Genomic DNA, 18,446 nt, shown 5'->3' with positions numbered 1-18,446 from the left:
ATCCCAGAGACTTGGCTACCAGACGCCTCTTTCCATTGAATTTTCCAGGCAAAAACTGGAGTGGGTTGCCATTTCCTCCTCCAGGGGATCTTCCTGACTCAGAGATCGAACATGCATCTCTCATGACTTCTGTATTAGCCGGTGGATTCTTTACCACTGAGCCACCTGGCCAGCCTCTATTTTGCATATGATAGCTACTCTCTCAATTTGTCCTACGCTTTCCTTCCCCTACTGTGATCACCAGACCATTCTCTATGTCTGTGTCTCCATTCAGTTCAGTCCAGTCGCTCAGTCATGTCCGAATCTTCGGGACCCCCATAGACCACAGCACGCCAGCCCTCCCTGTCCATCACCAACTCCCAGAGTTTACTCAAACTCATCTCCATGGAGTCAGTGATGCCATCCAACCATCTCATCCTCTGTCATCCCCTTCTCCTCCTGCCTTCAATCTTTCCCAGCATCAGGGTCTTTCCTAATGAGTCAGCTCTTCACATCAGGTGGCCAAAGTATTGGAGTATCAGCTTCAATATCAATCCTTCCAATGAATACTCAGGACTCATATCCTTTAGGATGGATCTCCTTGCTGTCCAAGGGACTTTCAAGAGTCTTCTCCAACACCACAGTTCAAAAGCATCAATTCTTAAGTGTTCAGCTCTCTTTATAGTCCAACTCTCACATCCCTACATGACTACTGGAAAAACCAAAGCCTTGACTAGACGGACCTTTGTTGGCAGAGTAATGTCTCTGCTTTTTAATATACTGTCTAGGTTGGTCATAACTTTCCTTCCAAGGAGTAAGCGTCTTTTAATTTCATGGCTGCAGTCACCATCTGCAGTGATTTTGGAGCCCAGAAAAATAAAGTCTGACACTGTTTCTACTGTTTCCCCATCTATTTCCCATGAAGTGATGGAACCAGATGCCATGATCTTCATTTTCTGAATGTTGAGCTTTAAGCCAACTTTTTCACTCTTCTCTTTCACTTTCATCAAGATGCTCTTTAGTTCTTCTTCACTTTCTGCCATAAGATATGCATAAATCTGCATATCTGAGGTTATTGATACTTCTCCTGGCAATCTTGATTCCAGCTTGTGCTTCATCCAGCCCAGCGTTTCTCATGATGTACTCTGCATATAAATTAAATAAACAGGGTGACAATATACAGCCTTGACATACTCCTTTTCCTATTTGGAACTAGTCTGTTGTTCCATGTCCAATTCTAACTGTTGCTTCCTGACATGCATACAGATTTCTCAAGAGGCAGGTCAGGTGATCTAATATTCCCATCTCTTTCAGAATTTTCCACACTTTGTTGTGACCACACAGGCAAAGGCTTTGACATAGTCAATAAAGCAGAAATAGATGTTTTTCTGGAACTCTCTTGCTTTTTCCATGATCCAGCGGATGTTGGCAATTGATCTCTGGTTCCTCTGCCTTTTCTAAAACCAGCTAGAACATCTGGAATTTCACGGTTCATGTATTGCTGAAACCTGGCTTGGAGAATTTTGAGCATTACTTTACTAATGAGTGAGATGAGTGCAATTGTGTGGTAGTTTGAGCATTCTTTGGCATTGCCTTTCTTTGGGATTGGAATGAAAACTGACTTTTTCCAGTCCTTTGGCCACTGATGAGTTTTCCAAATTTGTTGGCATATTGAGTACAGCACTTTCACAGCATCATCTTTTAGGATTTGAAATAGCTCAACTGGAATTCCATCACCTTCACTAGCTTTGTTCATAGTGATGCTTTCTAAGGCCCACTTGACTTCACATTCCAGGATGTCTGGCTCTAGGTCAGTGATCACACCATCGTGATTATCTGGGTCATGAAGATCTTTTTTGTACAGTTCTTCTGTGTATTCTTGCCACCTCTTCTTAATATCTTCTGCTTCTGTTAGGTCATTACCATTTCTGTCCTTTATCGAGCCCATCTTTGCATGAAATGTTCCCTTAGTATCTCTAATTTTCTCAAAGAGATCATTAGTCTTTCCCATTCAGCAGTGGCCACAGGACTGGAAAAGGTCAGTTTTCATTCCAATTCCAAAGAAAGGCAATGCCAAAGAATGCTCAAACTACCGCACCATTGCACTCATCTCACACGCTAGTAAAGTAATGCTCAAAATTCTCCAAGCCAGGCTTCAGCAATACGTGAACCAGGAACTTCCAGATGTTCAAGCTGGTTTTAGAAAAGGCAGAGGAACCAGAGATCAAATTGCCAACATCTGCTGGATCATGGCAAAAGCAAGAGAGTTCCAGAAAAACATCTATTTCTGCTTTATTGACTATGCCAAAGCCTTTGACTGTGTGCATCACAATAAACTGTGGAAAATTCTGAAAGAGATGGGAATACCAGACCACCTGATCTGCCTCTTGAGAAATTTGTATGCAGGTCAGAAAGCAACAGTTAGAACTGGACATGGGACAACAGACTGATTCCAAATAGGAAAAGGAGTACATCAAGGCTGTATATTTTCACCCTGTTTATTTAACTTATATGCAGAGTACATCATGAGAAACGCTGGACTGGAAGAAACACAAGCTGGAATCAAGATTGCTGGGAGAAATATCAATAACCTCAGATATGCAGATAACACCACCCTTATGGCAGAAAGTAAAGAGGAACTCAAAAGCCTCTTGATGAAAGTGAAAGTGGAGAGTGAAAAAGTTGGCTTAAAGCTCAACATTCAGAAAACGAAGATCATGGCATCCGGTTCCATCACTTCATGGGAAATAGATGGGGAAACAGTATCAGACTTTATTTTTCTGGGCTCCAAAATCACTGCAGATGGTGACTGCAGCCATGAAATTAAAAGACACTTACTCCTTGGAAGGAAAGTTATGACCAACCTAGATAGCATATTGAAAAGCAGAGACATTACTTTGCCAACAAAGGTTCGTCTAGTCAAGGCTATGGTTTTTCCTGTGGTCATATATGGATGTGAGAGTTGGACTGTGAATAAGGCTGAGCACTGAAGAATTGATGCTTTTGAACTGTGGTGTTGGAGAAGACTCTTGAGAGTCTCTTGGACTGCAAGGAGATCCAGCCAGTCCATTCTGAAGGAGATCAGCCCTGGGATTTCTTTGGAAGGAATGATGCTAAAGCTGAAACTCCAGTACTTTGGCCACTTCATGCGAAGAGTTGACTCACTGGAAAAGACTCTGATGCTGGGAGGGATTGGGGGCAGGAGGAGAAGGGGACGACAGAGGATGAGATGGCTGGATGGCATCACTGACTCAATGGATGTGAGTCTCAGTGAACTCCGGGAGTTGGTGATGGACAGGGAGGCCTGGAGTGCTGTGATTCATGGGGCCGCAAAGAGTTGGATATGACTGAGCGACTGATCTGATTCTTTTGTTTTCCTGTATTTCTTTTCACTGATCACTGGGGAAGGCTTTCTTATTTCTCCTTGATATTCTTTGGAACTCTGCATTCAATGAGTGTATCTTTCCTTTTCTCCTTTGCTTTTCATTTGTCTTCTTTTCACAGCTATTTGTAAGGCCTCCTCAGACAGCCATTTTGCTTTTTTGCATTTCTTTTTCTTGGTGATGGTCTTGCTCCCTGTCTTCTGTACAATGTCATGAACCTCCATCCATAGTTCATCAGGCACTCTGTCTATCAGATCTAGTCCCTTAAATCTATTTCTCACTTCCACTGTATAATCATAAGGGGTTTGATTTACATCATACCTGAATGGTCTAGTGATTTTCCCTACTTTCTTCAATTTAAGTCTGAATTTTCCAATATGGAGTTCATGACCTGAGCCAGTCAGCTCCCAGTCTTGTTTTTGCTGACTGTATGGAGCTTCTCCATCTTTGGCTGCAAAGAATATAATCAATCTGAATTTTGTGTTGGCCATCTAGTGATGTCCATGTGTAGAGTCTTCTCATGCGTTGTTGGAAGAAGGTGTTTGCTAGGACCAGTGCATTCTCTTGGCATAACTCTATTAGCGTTTGCCCTGCTTCATTCTGTACGCCAAGGCCAAATTTACCTGTTACTCCAGGTGTTTCTTGATTTCCTACTTTTGCATTCCAGTCCCCTATAATGTAAAGGACATCTTTTTTGCGTGTTTGTTCTAAAAGGTCTTGTAGGTCTTCATAGAACCGTTCAATTTCAGCTTCTTCAGCATTACTGGTCGGGGCATAGGCTTGGATTATTGTGATATTGGATGGTTTGCCTTGGAAATGAACAGAGATCATTCTGTCGTTTTTGAGATTGCATCCAAGTACTGCATTTTGGACTCTTTTGTTGGCCATGATGGCTACTCCATTTCTTCTGAGGGATTCCTGCCCGTAGTAATAGATATAATTGTCATCTGAGTTAAATTCACCCATTCCAGTCCATTTTAGTTCACTGATTCCTAAAATGTTGACGTTCACTCTTGCCATCTCCTGTTTGACCACTTCCAGTTTGCCTTGATTCATGGACCTGACATTCCAGGTTCCTATGCAATATTGCTCTTTACAGCATCAGACCTTACTTCTATCACCAGTCACATCCACAACTGGGTGTTGTTTTTGCTTTGGCTCCATCTCTTCATTCTTTCTGGAGTTATTTCTCCACTGATCTCCAGTAGCATATTGGGCACCTACTGACCTGGGGAGTTCATCTTTCAGTGTCATATCTTTTTGCCTTTTCATACTGTTTATGGGTTTCTCAAGGCAAGAATACTGAAGTGGCTTGCCATTCCCTTCTCCAGTGGACCGCATTTTGTCAGAACTCTCCACCAAGACCTGTCCATCTTGGGTGGCCCTATAAGGCATGGCTTAGTTTCATTGAGTTAGACAAGGCTGTGGTCCATGTGATTAGATTGGTTAGTTTTCTGTGATTGTGTCTCCATTACTTGTCTGTAAATAGGTTCTTCAGTACTATTTTTCTAGATTTGTATATGTGTATATTCACAATCAATAGCTGGACAAAAAATAAGATAATTACAATTGCAAGCTGCAATGGAAACATGATTAACTTAACAATATTAAATAATTACATGCAATTTGAGGGGTCAATCAGAATGATGTGGGAAGTGGGTGTACATACATGCACATGTTTTCATTTGCCCAGCCAGTCTTTGTCTTTTGATTGGTGCATTTAATCCATTTACATTTAAGATAATTATCAATATGTGATCCTATTACCATTTTCTTAATTGTTTTGGGTTTTTCTATAGGTCTTTCCCTTCTCTTGTGTTTCCTGCCTAGAGAAGTTTCTTCAGCATTTGTTGTAAAGCTGGTTTGGTGGTGCTGAATTTGCTTAACTTTTGCTTGTCTGAAAAGCTTTTGATTTCTCCATCAAATCTGAATGAGAGTCTTGGGTAGAGTATTCTTGGTTGTAGGTTCTTACTTTTCATTACTTTAAATATATCATGCCATTCCCTTCTGGCTTGTGGAGTTTCTGTTGAGAAATCAGCTGATTATCTGATGGGAGTTCCCTTGTATGTCATTTGTCATTTTTCCCTTGTTGCTTTCAGTATTTTTTCTTTATCTTTAATTTTTGTCCGTTTGATTAATGTAAGTTTCAGTGTGTTCCTCCTATGGTTTATTCTGCCTGGGATTCTGTGCTTCCTGGACTTTGTTGACTATTTCCTTTCCCATGGTAGGGAATTTTTCAGCTATTATATCTTCAAATGTTTTCGCAGGTCCTATCTCTCTCTCTTCTCCTTCTGGGACCCCTATAGTGCGAATGTTGGCATACTTAATTTTGTCCCAGAGGTCTCTCAGGCTGTCTTCATTTCTTTTCATTCTTTTTTTTCTGTATTCTGTTCTGTGGCTGTGATTTGCACCATTCTGTCCTCCAGGTCACTTATGTGTTCTTCTGCATCAGTTATTCTACTATTGATTCCTTGTAGTATATTGTTCATCTCTGTTTGTTTGTTCTTTAGGTTTTCTAGGTGTTTGGTAAACATTTCTTGTATCTTCTCAATCTTTGCCTCCATTCTTTTTTCCAAGATCCTGAATCAATATCACTATCATTATTCTGAATTCTTTTTCTGGAATGTTGCCTGTTTCCAATTCATTTAGTTGCTTTTCTGGGGTTTTATCTTGTCCCTTTATCTGGGATATAACTTTCTCCTTTTTCATTGTGATTAACTTTCTATAATATGATTTTTGTTTTAGCTGCTGTGAGACTGTTTCTTTTTGCTTCCTATGTCTGCTCTCTGATGGAGGAGGCTAAGAGGCTTGTGTAAGCTTCCTGATGGGAGGAACTGGCGAAGGGAAAAACTGAGTCTTGCTCTGGTGGGCAGGGCCTTGCTCAGTAAAGTTTTAGTTCAATTATCTGTGATGGGTAGGGTGTTCACCCCCCCTGGTAGTTTTTTGGTCTGAGGTGACCCAGCCCTGGGGTCTATGGTAGGGTTAATGGTGATGTCCAAAAGGGTTTATGTCAAAGGGGACCTTCAAGTCTTGCTGTTTCCATGCCCCTATCCTGGTGGTGAGCCCCTGCCAACTCACACCTCCACAAGAGGCCCTCCAACACTAGCTTTGGTTCAGCAGACTGTGGGGGTCACTGCTCTTTTCCTCTGGGTCTTGGTGTGTGCAAGATTTGGTTGGTACCCTCCAAGACTGGAGTCTCTGTTTCCCCTATTCCTGTGAAAAGTGAAAGTGAAAGTTGCTCAGTTGTGTCCAACTTTTTGCAACCCCATGGGCTATACAGTCCATGGAATTCTCCAGGCCAGAATACTGGAGTGGGTAGCCTTTCCCTTCTCCAAGGGATCTTCCTGACCCAGGAATTGAACCAGGGTCTCCTGCGTTGCAGGCAGATTCTTTACCAACTGAGCTATTAGGGAAGCCCCAGTCCTGTGGAGTCCTGTAATCAAATCCCGCTAGTCTTCGAGGTCAGATTTCCTCGGGATTCCTAGTCCCTTTGTTGGATCCCCAGGCATGGGGTTTAGAACCTTCACAACAGTGGGGAAATTTCTTTGGTATTATTATTCTCCAGTTTGTGGTTCACCCACTGGCAGGTTTTGGATTTGATTTGATCGTGATTGTGCCCCCTCCTACTGTCATGCTGCAGCTTCTTCTTTCTCTTTGGATATGGAGTACATTTTTTTGGTGGGTTCCAGCCTCCTCCTGTCTATGGTTGTTCAACAGCTAGTTGTAATTTTGTTGGTGTCTCAGGAGGAGATGAGTACACATCCTTCTATTCCACCAGCTTGAACAGGAAGGCTTAATTTCTTTGAAATTAAAAATTTTTTTTCTTTTTTCTTGATGAATCTGGCTAATGGTTTGTCAATTTTGTTTATCTTCTGAAAGAACCAGCTTTTAGTTTTATTGATCTTTGCTATTGTCCTTTCTTTTTTTTTTTTTTTTCCATTTATTTCTGCTCTGATTTTATGAGTATTTCCTTGTACTAACCCTGGAGTTTTTTGTTTCATTTTTTTCTGGTTGCTATAGATGTAAGGTTAGGTTGATTATTTGATAGTTTCCTTGTTTCTTATTTTTTCTCTTTTTAAAAAAGTTTATTTTTAATTGGAAGAAAACTGCTTTACAATATTTTGTTGTTTTCTACCATACATCAACATGAATCAGCCATAGGTGTATATGTATCCCCTCCCTCTTGAACCTCCCTCCCACCTCACTCCATCTCTCTGCACTGTCATAGAGCACCAAGTTTGAGTTCCCTGAGTCATGCAGAAAATTCCCAGAACAAAGCCGGTGGAGGTGATAGAATTCAGCGGAGCTATTTCAAATTCTAAAAGATGATGCCATGAAAGTGCTGAACTCAATATGCCAGAGAATTTGGAAAACTCAGCAATGGCCACAATACTGGAAAAGGTAGGCTTTCATTCCAATACCAAAGAAAGGCAGTGCCAAAGAATGTTGTAATGTAACTACCTTACAATTGCTCTCATTTCACATGCTAGCAAAATTATGTTCAAAATCCTTCAAGCTAGGCTTCAGCAGTGTCTGAATCAAGATCTCAAAACACACAAGCTGGATTTAGAAAAGCAGAGGAGCCAGAGGTCAAATTGCTAACATCTGCAGAATCATAGGAAAAGCAAGGGAATTCCAAAAAAATCTACTTCTGCTTCATTGACTATAAGAATGCTTTTGACTGTGTGGATCACAACAAACTGTGGAAAATTGTTAAAGAGATGGGAATGCCAGACCACCTTAGCTGTTTCTTGAGAACCCTGTATGCAGGTCAAAAGCGACAGTTAGAACCGGACAGGTAACAATGGATTGGTTCTAAATTGGGAAAGGAGTATGTCAAGGCTGTAGATTGTCACCCTGCTTCTTTAACTTATATGCAGAGTACACCATGCGAAATGCTGGTCTGAATGAATCACAAGCTATCATCAAGATTGCCAGGAGAAATACCAACAGCCTCAGATATGAAGATGATACCACTCTAATGTCAGAAAGCCAAGGGGAACTAAAGAGCTCTTGATTAAGGTGAAAGAGGAGAGTGAAAAATGTGGCTTAAACCTCAACATTCAAAAAACCAAGATCATGACATATGGCCCCATCACTTCATGGCAAATAGATGGGAAACAAGTGGAAACAGTGACCTATTTTATTCTCTTGGGCTCCAAAATCACTGTAAATGGTGACTGCAGCCATGAAATTAAAAAGATGCTTGCTTCTTGGAAGAAAAGCTATGACAAACATAGACAACGTATTAAAAAGCAGAGACATCACAGTCAACAGAGGTCTATATAGTCAAAGCTATGGTTTTTCGCATGGTCATGTACAGATGTGAGAGTTGGACTGTAAAGTAGGCTGAGTGTCTAATAATTGATGCTTTTGAATTATGTGCTGGAGAGAACACTTGAGAGTCCCTTGAACAACAAGGAAATCAAACCAGATCAAACCAATGGAAATCAACCCTGAATATTCATTGGCAGGGATGATGCTGAATAAGAATGATGCATGATGCTTGAGCACCTGATGCAAAGAGCTGACTATTGCAGGGTACTCTGATATTGGGAAAGACTGAGGGCAGAAGGAGAAGGGTGGGACAGAGGATGAGATGGTTGGATGGCATCACTGACTAGATGGACATGAGTTTGAGCAAGGTCTGGGAGTTGGTGATGGACAGGGAAGCCTGATGTGCTGCAGTTCATAGGGTTGCAAAGAGTAGCACATGACTTAATGACTGAACAAGTCTATTTTACATATGTTAATGTTTATGCTCCAATGCTACTCTTGATTTGTTCCACTCTCTCCTTTCCCTACTGTGTCCACAAGTCTGTTCTTTATGTCTGCGTCTCTATTGCTGCCCTACAAATAAGTTCATCAGTACCATCTTTCTGGTTACATATATATGCATTAATGTACAATATTTATTTTTCTTTCTGACAACTCTATATAATAGGCTGTATGTTCATCCACCTGATTAGAATTGACTGAAATGCATTCTTTTTTATTGCTGAGTAATATTCCATTGTCTATATGTACCACAACTTCTTTATCCATTCATTTAATGAATGTCCATTCATATCCATGGACATCTAGGTTGCTTCCATATCTTCACTATTGTAAATAGTGCTGCAATGAACATTGAGGTATGTATGTCTTTTTCATTATGGTTTCCTCATGGTATTAACCCAAGTAGTGGGATTGTTGGATCATATGGTAGTTTTGTTCCTAGTTTTTAAAGGAATCTCCATACTGTTCTCCATAATTGCTGAATCACTTTACATTCCCACCAACAATGCAAGAGAATTCCATTTTATCCACACCCTTTCAAGTGTTTATTGTTTGTAGATTTTTTGATGATGACCATTCTGACTGACGGAGAAGGCAATGGCACCCCACTCCAGTACTCTTGCCTGGAAAATCCCATGGATGGAGGAGCCTGTTAGGCTGCAATCCATGGGGTCACGAAGAGTCAGACACGACTGAGTGACTTCACTTTCACTTTTCACTTTCATGCATTGGAGAAGGAAATGGCAACCCACTCCAGTGTTCTTGCCTGGAGAATCCCAGGGATGGGGGAGCCTGGTGGGCTGCCATCTATGGGGTCGCACAGAGTCGGACACGACTAAAGTGGCTTAGCATAGCATAGCATAGCATTCTGACTGATGTGAGATGACACCTTACTGTGTTTTTTATTTGCAATTCTTTGATCATGTGTGATATTGAGCATCTTTTCATGTGTTTATTAGCCATCTGTATGTCTTCTTTGGTGGAATGTCTGTATCAGTCTTCTGCTCACTCTTTGATTGAGTTGTTTGTTTTTCTGGTATTGAGCAGCATCAGCTTGTATTTTGGGGGAATTAATCCTTTGTCATTTTTTCCTTTGCTATTATTTTCTCCCAATCTGAGGGCTGTCTTTTCACCTTTTTTACAGTTTTCTTTTGCTATGCAAAAGCTTTTAAACTTAATTAGGTTCCACTTGTTTATTTTTATTTCTATTCTTGAAGGTGAGTCATAGAGGATCTTGCTGTGATTTATTCAAGGAGTGTGCTACTTATGTTTTCCTCTAAGAGCTTTATTGTTTCTGGCCTTATATTTAAGTCTTTAATCTATCTTGAATTAATTTTTGTGTATAGTGTTAGGGGGTGTTCTAGTCTCATTCTTTTACATGTCCAGTTTTCCCAACACCACTTATTGAAGAGGCTTTCTTTTCTCCGTTGTATATTTTTGCCTCCTTTGTCAAAGACAAGGTGTATGGGTTTATATCTGGGCTTTCTATCTTGTTCCTTTTGTCTACATTTCTGTTTTTGTGCCAGTACTGTGCTGTCTTGGTGACTGTAACTTTGTAGTATAGTCTGAAGTCAGGAAGGTTTATTCCTCCATCTCCATTTTTCTTTCTCAAGATTACTTTAGCTATTCAGTCTTTTGGTTTCCATATAGATTATGAAATTTTTTTGTTCTAGGGCTGTGAAGAATACCATTGGTAGTTTGAGAGGGATTGCACTGAATTTGTAGGTTGCTTTGGGTAGTGTAGTCATTTTCAAAATATTGATTCTTCTAATCCAAGAACATGGTATATCTCCTCATCTGTTTGTGTCGTCTTTGACACAAAGACGTGTCACTTTGACAGTGTCTGATAGTTTTGTGCATACAGGTCTTTTGTCCCTTTGCTGCTGCTGCTAAGTTGCTTCAGTCATGTCCGACTCCGTGCGACTCCAGAGACGGCAGCCCACTGGGCTTCCCCATCCCTGGGATTCTCCAGGCAAGAACACTGGAGTGGGTTGCCATTTCCTTCTCCAATGCATGAAAGTGAAAAGTGAAAGTGAAGTCGCTCAGTCGTGTCCAACTCCTAGCGACCCCATGGACTGTAGCCTACCAGGCTCCTCTGTCCATGGGATTTGCCAGGCAAGAGTACTGGAGTGGGGTGCCATTGCCTTCTCCGTTTGTCCCTTTAGGTAGGTTTATTCCTAAATATTTCATTCTTTTCGTTGCAATGGTCAATGCAATTGTTTGATTAATTTCTCTTTCTGATTTTTCATTGCTAGTATATAGAAATGCAAAGGATGTCTGTGTATTAACTTTATATCCTGCAACCTTACTATATTCATTGATTAGCTCTAATAATTTCTGGTGGCACCTTATGGTATCTATGTATAGTCTCATATCATCTGCAAAAAGTGAGAGTTTTACATCTTCCTTTCTAATCTAGATTCCTTTTATTTCTTTTTCTTCTCTGATTGCTGTGGCTAGGGCTTCCAAAACTATGTTGACTAATAGTGGCAAGTATGGGCACCTTTGTCTTGTTCCTGATCTTAGCAGAAATGCATTCAGTTTTTCACTATTGAGAATAATGTTTTCTGTGGATTGTATAGAGCCTTTATTATGTTGAGGTAGGGTCATTCTGTACCTACTTTCTGGAGAGGTTTTTTTTTTTAATCATAAATGGGTGTTGAATATTGTCAAAAACTTTCTCTGCATCTATTGAGTTGATCATATAGTTTTTATCTTCAATTTGTTAATACGATGTGTCACAGTGACTGATTTGTATATATTGAAGAAACCTTGCATCCCTGGGATAAACCCCACTTGATCATGGTGTGTGATCCTCTTAAAGTGTTGTTGGATTCTGTTTGCTGAATTTTGTTGAGGATTTTTTAATGCATCTGGGTTCATCCATGATTTTGGCCTGTGATTTTCTTTTTTTGTGTGATATTTTTGTCTGGTTTTGGTATTAGGGTGTTGGTGGCCCGATAGAATGAGTTCAGGAGCTTTCCTTCCTCTGTAATTTTCTGTAAGCATTTGAGCAGTATAGGTGTTAGCTCTAAACTTTTGGTAGAATTCACCTGTAAAGCCATCTGGCCCTCGGCTTTTGTTTGTTGAAAGATTTTTGATTGAAGTTTTGATATCTATGCTTGTGATTGTTCTATTCATATTTTTTATTTTTTAGCTTTTAGTTCAGCTTTGGAAGGTTATGCTTTTTCTAAGATTTTGCCCATTTCTTTGAAGTTGTCCATTTTGTTGGCATATAGTTTTTCACAATATCTGTTATAATCCATTATATTTCTGTGTTGTCTGTTGTAACTTCTCCTTTTTCATATTTAATTTTATTGATTTGAGTCTTCTCCCTTTTTTTCTTGATAAGTCTGGCTAATGTTTTGTCAATTTTGTTTATCATAGTTTTAGTTTTATTTAGCTTTTAGTTTTATTTATCTTTGCTATTGTCTTCATTTCTTTTTCATTTATTTCTGTTCTGATCTTTTTTTACTTCTTCTACTAACTTTTGGAGTTTTTTTGTTCTTCTTATTCTAGATGCTTTAGGTATAAGGTTAGGTTGTGTAATTGATGTTTCTCGACGTAGGCTTGTATTGCTGTAACCTTCCATCCTAGCACTTGTTTTACTGTATCTCTTAGGTTTTGAGTTGTCATGTTTTCATTGTCATTTATTTCTAGATATTTTTAAATTCCTTTTTGATTTCTTCAATGACTTCTTTGTTATTCAGAAGTGTATTTACCACCTTCTATATATTTTTTTAACATTTATTTCCCCTGTTTTAATATCTAATCCTGTAGCATTGTGGTCAGAAAAAATGTTTGATACAATTTCAAGTTTTAAAAATAATGAAGGCTTGATTTGTGACCAAGGATGTGATCTATTCTGATGAATTGTCCATGTGCACTTGACAAAATAGTGAAGTCTAGTCTTTTTGGATAAATGTCCTGTAGATACCAATTAGGTCATCTGGTCCAATATGTCATTTAAAGCTTGTGCTTCCTTATTAATTTTCTGTCTGGAAGATCTGTCCATTTGTGTTAGTTGGGTGGTAAAGTCCCCACTATTATTATGCTGCTGTCAATTTCCCCTTTAATAGCTGTTAACATTTGCCCTATGTCTTGAGGCGATCCTATGTTGTTTGCATATATATTTAAAATTGTTATGTCTTCTTCATGGAATGATCCCTTGATCATTATGTAGTGTCCTTCTTTGTCTCTTGAAATGGTCTTTATTTTACTTTTATTTTTTTATGATCAGTATTACTACTCTCACTTTCTTTTGATTTCCATTTGCATGGAATAATTTTTTCCAGCCCCTCACTTTCAGTCTGTATGTGTCCCTAGGTCTGAAGTGGATCTCTCATAATGAACAACATTGGGGTCTTGTTTTTTTAATCCATTCAGTTCTCTGTCTTTTGTTGGAGCATTTAATCCATTTCCATTTAAGGTAATTACTGATATGTATGATCCATTTACCATTTACTTTATTGGTGAGTGTGTTTTTGTAGGTCGTTTTTTTTTTCTTGTGTTTCCTGTCTAGAGAAATTCCTTTGGCATTTGTTGTAAAGTTGGCTTATTGGTGCTGAATTCTTTGAACTTTTACTTATCTGTAAAGTTTTTGATTTCTCCACCGAATCTGACAAAGCAAAGTCTTTGCTGAGTAGAGTAAAGACTTTTGGTTGTAGGTTTTTCCCTTTCATCACTTTAAGTATATCTTGCCACTCTCTTCTGGCCTGCAGAGTTTTTGTTGAAAGATCAACTGATAGCCTTATGGGGATTCCATTGTATGTTATTTTTAAAATTTTCCCTTGTTGCTTTTAATATTATTTCTTTGTATTTACTTTTGTTAGTTTGTATAATAAGTGTCTTGACATGTTTCTCCTTGGATTTATCCTGTTTGGGACTCTCTGGGCTTCCTGGACTTGGGTGGTTATTTCCTTCCCCATGTTACTACTACTACTAAGTCGCTTCAGTCATGTCCGACTCTGTGTGACCCCATAGACGGCAGCCCACCAGGCTCCCCCGTCCCTGGGATTCTCCAGGCAAGAACACTGGAGTGGGTTGCCATTTCCTTCTCCAGTGCGTGAAAATGAATAGTGAAAGTGAAGTCGCTCAGTCGTGTCGGACTCTTAGCGACCCCATGGACTGCAGCCTACCAGGCTCCTCTGTCCATGGGATTTTTCAGGCAAGAGTACTGGAGTGGGTTGCCATTGCCTTCTCCGTTCCCCATGTTAGGGAAGTTTTTTACTATAATCTTCTCAAATAGTTTATCGCACCCTTTATTTTTCTCTTCTTCTTTAGGGACACCTATAATTTGAATGTTTGTGTGCCTTATGTTTCCCTAGATGTCTCTGAAACTGTTCTCATCTTTTCTTATTCTTGGTTCTTTATTCTGCTGTTTCAGTTACTTCCACCATTCTATCTTCCAGCTTGCTTATTCATTCTTTTTGCCCCAGTTATTCTGTTATTGGTTGCCTCTAGTATATTTTTTGTTTCATTGTTCATTGCTGATTGTCTGTTCTCTAATTCTTCTAGGGCCTTGTTACACATTTCTTGTATCTTTTCAATCCATGCCTCCATTCTATTAATCTGTGCCTCCAGATTAATTATTAATTAATCTATTAATCTGTTTTTATTTCCGTGATTTTAGATTATCTTTACTATACTCTGAATTCTTTTTCATGCAGACTGCTTATTTCCTCTTCATTTGTTTGGTCTTTTAGGTTTTTACCATGTTCCTTCATCTGCTGCACATTTTTTGTGTTTTTCCATTGTTTTTAATTTGCTGTGCTTGGGATTTCCTTTCTACAGGATGATAGGTCATAGTTCCTCTTATTTATGGAGTCTGCCCACTGTGGGTGGGGCTGGACCTGTGCCTCATGATGGTTTTCTGGTTGGGGGGACTGGTGCTTTTGTTCTGGTGGACAGAACTGGATTTTGTCTCTCTGAATGGCAGTTCTGTATTATCCAGTGATGTGTTTTGGAGTGCCTATGCGCTAGTATAGCCATACCAGCCTGTCTGCTAGTGAGTAGTGTTGGTGTTCTTGTTTTGCTGATGTTTTGGCCTGACTCTTCCACACTGGAGCTTGCTGGCCTTAATGGCACACCACTCCAGGACTCTTGCCTGGAAAATCCCATGGGCGGAGGAGCCTGGTAGGCTGCAGTCCATGGGGTCGCGAAGAGTCAGACATGACTGAGCGACTTCACTTTCACTTTTCACTTTCACGCATTGGAGAAGGAAATGGCAACCCACTCAAGTTTTCTTGCCTGGAGAATCCCAGGGACAGGGGAGCCTGGTGGGCTGCCGTCTATGGGGTCGCACAGAGTCGGACACAACTGAAGCGACTTAGCAGCAGCAGCAGCAGTCTTAGTGTTGACTTGGAGGCCTTTTGGAGAACTCTCACCAGTTGATGGTCTATGGGCTCGGGAGTTCTCTGGTCCAGAGTCCTGAACTCAGTTCTCCTACTTCAGAACTGGGCCTTCAGTTGAGGCCCAGCTCTTTGCTGTAGCTCTGGACTCCACAAGGCATACAACACAGAAGAGAAGGAAGGAGAAAAAAAGCAAGTCAAACAAATGTACAAACAAAAAATGGATGGACAGATAAAATCCTAAGACAAATGGTAATAGCAATACTCCACAGACAAAAACGTCCGAAGAAGCTCACACACTCACAAAGGGAAGAGATAAAAAAAGAGAACAAAAAAAAAGAAAAATAAGAACTAAAAGAGAAGAGAGCAGTGAAGCCAATTAAAAAACCCATAATTAAAACAAATATCAGTTCAGTTCAGTCACTCAGTCGTGTCCGATTCTTTGCGACCCCATGAATCGCAGCATGCCAGGCCTCCCTATCCATCACCAACTCCCGGAGTTCACTCAGACTCACGTCCATCCAGTCAGTGATGCCATCCAGCCATCTCATCCTCTGTCATGCCCTTCTCCTCCTGCCCCCATAAAAACTAGCAAAAATACAAAATAGAAAACATGGGAAAAAATCCTATATATCTACAGAGTACTTAAAAATAGGAAAAAATGAACAAGAAAAAAAGATATATATGTATATATCGAGAGAGAGGAGGAGGAGGAAGAATAAGAATATCCTCCTGTGTACTCTGTTGTCCTCACCACACAGTGATCACCAGCCAATCTGCCTCCTCAGGAAGTCCTCCAATATTTCTAGGAAGGTGTCTGGACCTTCTGTGGGCATTCTGGGGTCAGCTCAGACCCAGATCTGTCCTCCAGCTTGTACTTGCTTCCAAAGTCCACAGTCGCCCCCAAAGCAGTCTCAAACCTATTGTGGGGATTTAACCTGGTGTCTGCGACCATGAAATTAAAAGATTCTTGCTCATTGGAAGAAAAGGTATGACAAATCTAGACAGCATATTAAAAGCAGAGACATTGGTTTGCTGACAAAGGTCCATATAGTCAAAGCTAAGGTTTTTCCAGTAGTCATGTATGGATGTGAGAGTTGGACCATAAAGAAGGCTGAAGAATTGATGCTTTTGAGCTATGGTGTTGGAGATGACTCTTGGGAGTCTATTAGACTGCAAGGAGATCCAACCAGTCCATCCTAAAGGAAATCAGTTCTGAATATTCATTGGAAGGACTGAGGCTGAAGCTGAAGCTCTAGTACTTTGGCTATCTGATGCAAAGAGTTGACTCTTAGAAAAAAATCTGACACTGGGAAAGATTGAAGGCAGGAGGAGAAGGGGACAACAGAGGACAAGATGATTGGATGGTATAACAAGCTCAATGAACATGAGTTTGAGCGAGCTCCAGGAGATGGTGAAAGACAGGGAAACCTGGCGTGCAGCAGTCCATGGGGTCGCAAAAAGTTGGACGCAACTGAGCAACTGAACAACAACAACCTGTTGCACCTGCAGCTGCAGTAATTCATTCCCTTCCTCTTCTCAGGTCACACAGTCCCTAGTGCTCAGCTTTGGTTTTGGCCCTGCCTCTGCTTGTAGGTCTCCCTCTGGTGTCTGTTCCACCCAGGCAGGAGGGGGCAAAAGTATCGGCTTATTAGGGCTCACTTGCTCAGTCAGGCTAAGGAGATGGAGGGGTATAGCAGATACAGTTGGGGTTTGTGAGGCGTGCCTTCTGCAGCTGAGGCCTGAGGAAAGTTGCTGTAGTCTGAGGTGGTTCATGTGCTCTCCTAAAGGAATTGGCCCTGGGTTGTGTGTCCCTTGGCAGAGTCCAGCTGCATAGGCTCCCAGGAAGGTGTGGGTAGTGACCGGTGCCTGTTCATAGTCTGGTGGCAGCTGCTGCCTCTGGGGTCGGGACAGCAGTGATGTTTTGTCCCTTGCCTTTGGCACTCATGCCAGCTTTGGTGGTGCTGGCCAGCGTATCTACCTCTGGAGTCACAGTCCACAGCTGCATCTTGTCCCACCTATGGCACTAGCAAAGGCAAAGTCCTGTGGTCTGTGAGTGTGTGGAGTTAGAGGGTCTCCACAGCAGTGATCTTTTGTGTCTCTGGCAGGCCCAGGCTTTTCCCTGGACTCCCTCAGCTGTGTCATACTAGCTCCCTCAGAGTATCTTCACAGCAGTCAACCCAAGTCCTTTACCTGGAGTCTGACCTCCAAAGCCTGAACCTTAGCACCCAGCCCCCGTTTGCCACAGCAAATGTGCAAACAGCTTCTCAGCCTACAAGTGCTGGTTGACAATGATCTCTGTAGTGAACTCTCTCCATTTTGCCTTCCAAGCACCTATTGCTGCCTCCGGCTTTGAGGTTCCGAAGCTCCCCACCCTGTCCCTGCCTGTGAAGGGGTTTCCGAGTGTGTGGAAACTTTTCCTCCTTCACAGCTCCCTCCTTGAGATGCAGGTCTCTGTCCTTTTATTTTTTTCCCCTTCTATCTTTTACCCTACCCCATTCTGTGGAGATAAGCTTGTGTTTTTGGAAGTCTTGGATCTTCTGCCAGCGTTCAAGTGTTTTGTTGGAGTTGTTCCACATGCAGATGTATTTTTGGTGGGTTTATCGGGAGAAAGGTGATCTCCTAGTCTTACTCCTTAGCCATCTTGAAAGCTACTCCCATTTAGCTTCTTAATAATGGGAAAGACTGATAGTTCCTTGTGAATGCTCTGTATCCAGGCTTAAAGGACAGTTCCAGCATACTCTAAGAAGTGTTTATCTAGATCCAAAGACAATCTCCATGTTTTAATACATAGAATTCTTTTATTGCTTGACCAGAGGTAGATGCCACAGAGGGCTGAAAGCTTGATTTAAACAAGAAATTCAGCTTTGCCTTCATTCATGGAACTGACATCCCTGAGGCTGCAGGCTAGAAATAGAGTTTGACTGCCAGTTTCATTAATTTGCCTTGGTTGAAA

The 18,446-nt window shown here is 40.9% G+C and overlaps 1 protein-coding gene across 2 annotated transcripts in view; it reads left to right on the top strand.

Annotated features, from left to right (window-relative positions):
* The window catches only part of EVA1A (eva-1 homolog A, regulator of programmed cell death), an 86,775-nt gene that overhangs the window by 12,490 nt on the left and 55,839 nt on the right, over positions 1 to 18,446 (top strand). The window lies entirely within an intron of this gene.

The sequence above is a fragment of the Bos mutus genome, chromosome 11 (assembly GCF_027580195.1).
Source record: "Bos mutus isolate GX-2022 chromosome 11, NWIPB_WYAK_1.1, whole genome shotgun sequence".
In the NCBI taxonomy this organism is placed as follows: domain Eukaryota; kingdom Metazoa; phylum Chordata; class Mammalia; order Artiodactyla; family Bovidae; genus Bos; species Bos mutus.
The sequence above is the reverse complement of the archived record's forward strand: the minus strand, read 5'-3'. Positions and strand labels throughout refer to the sequence as shown.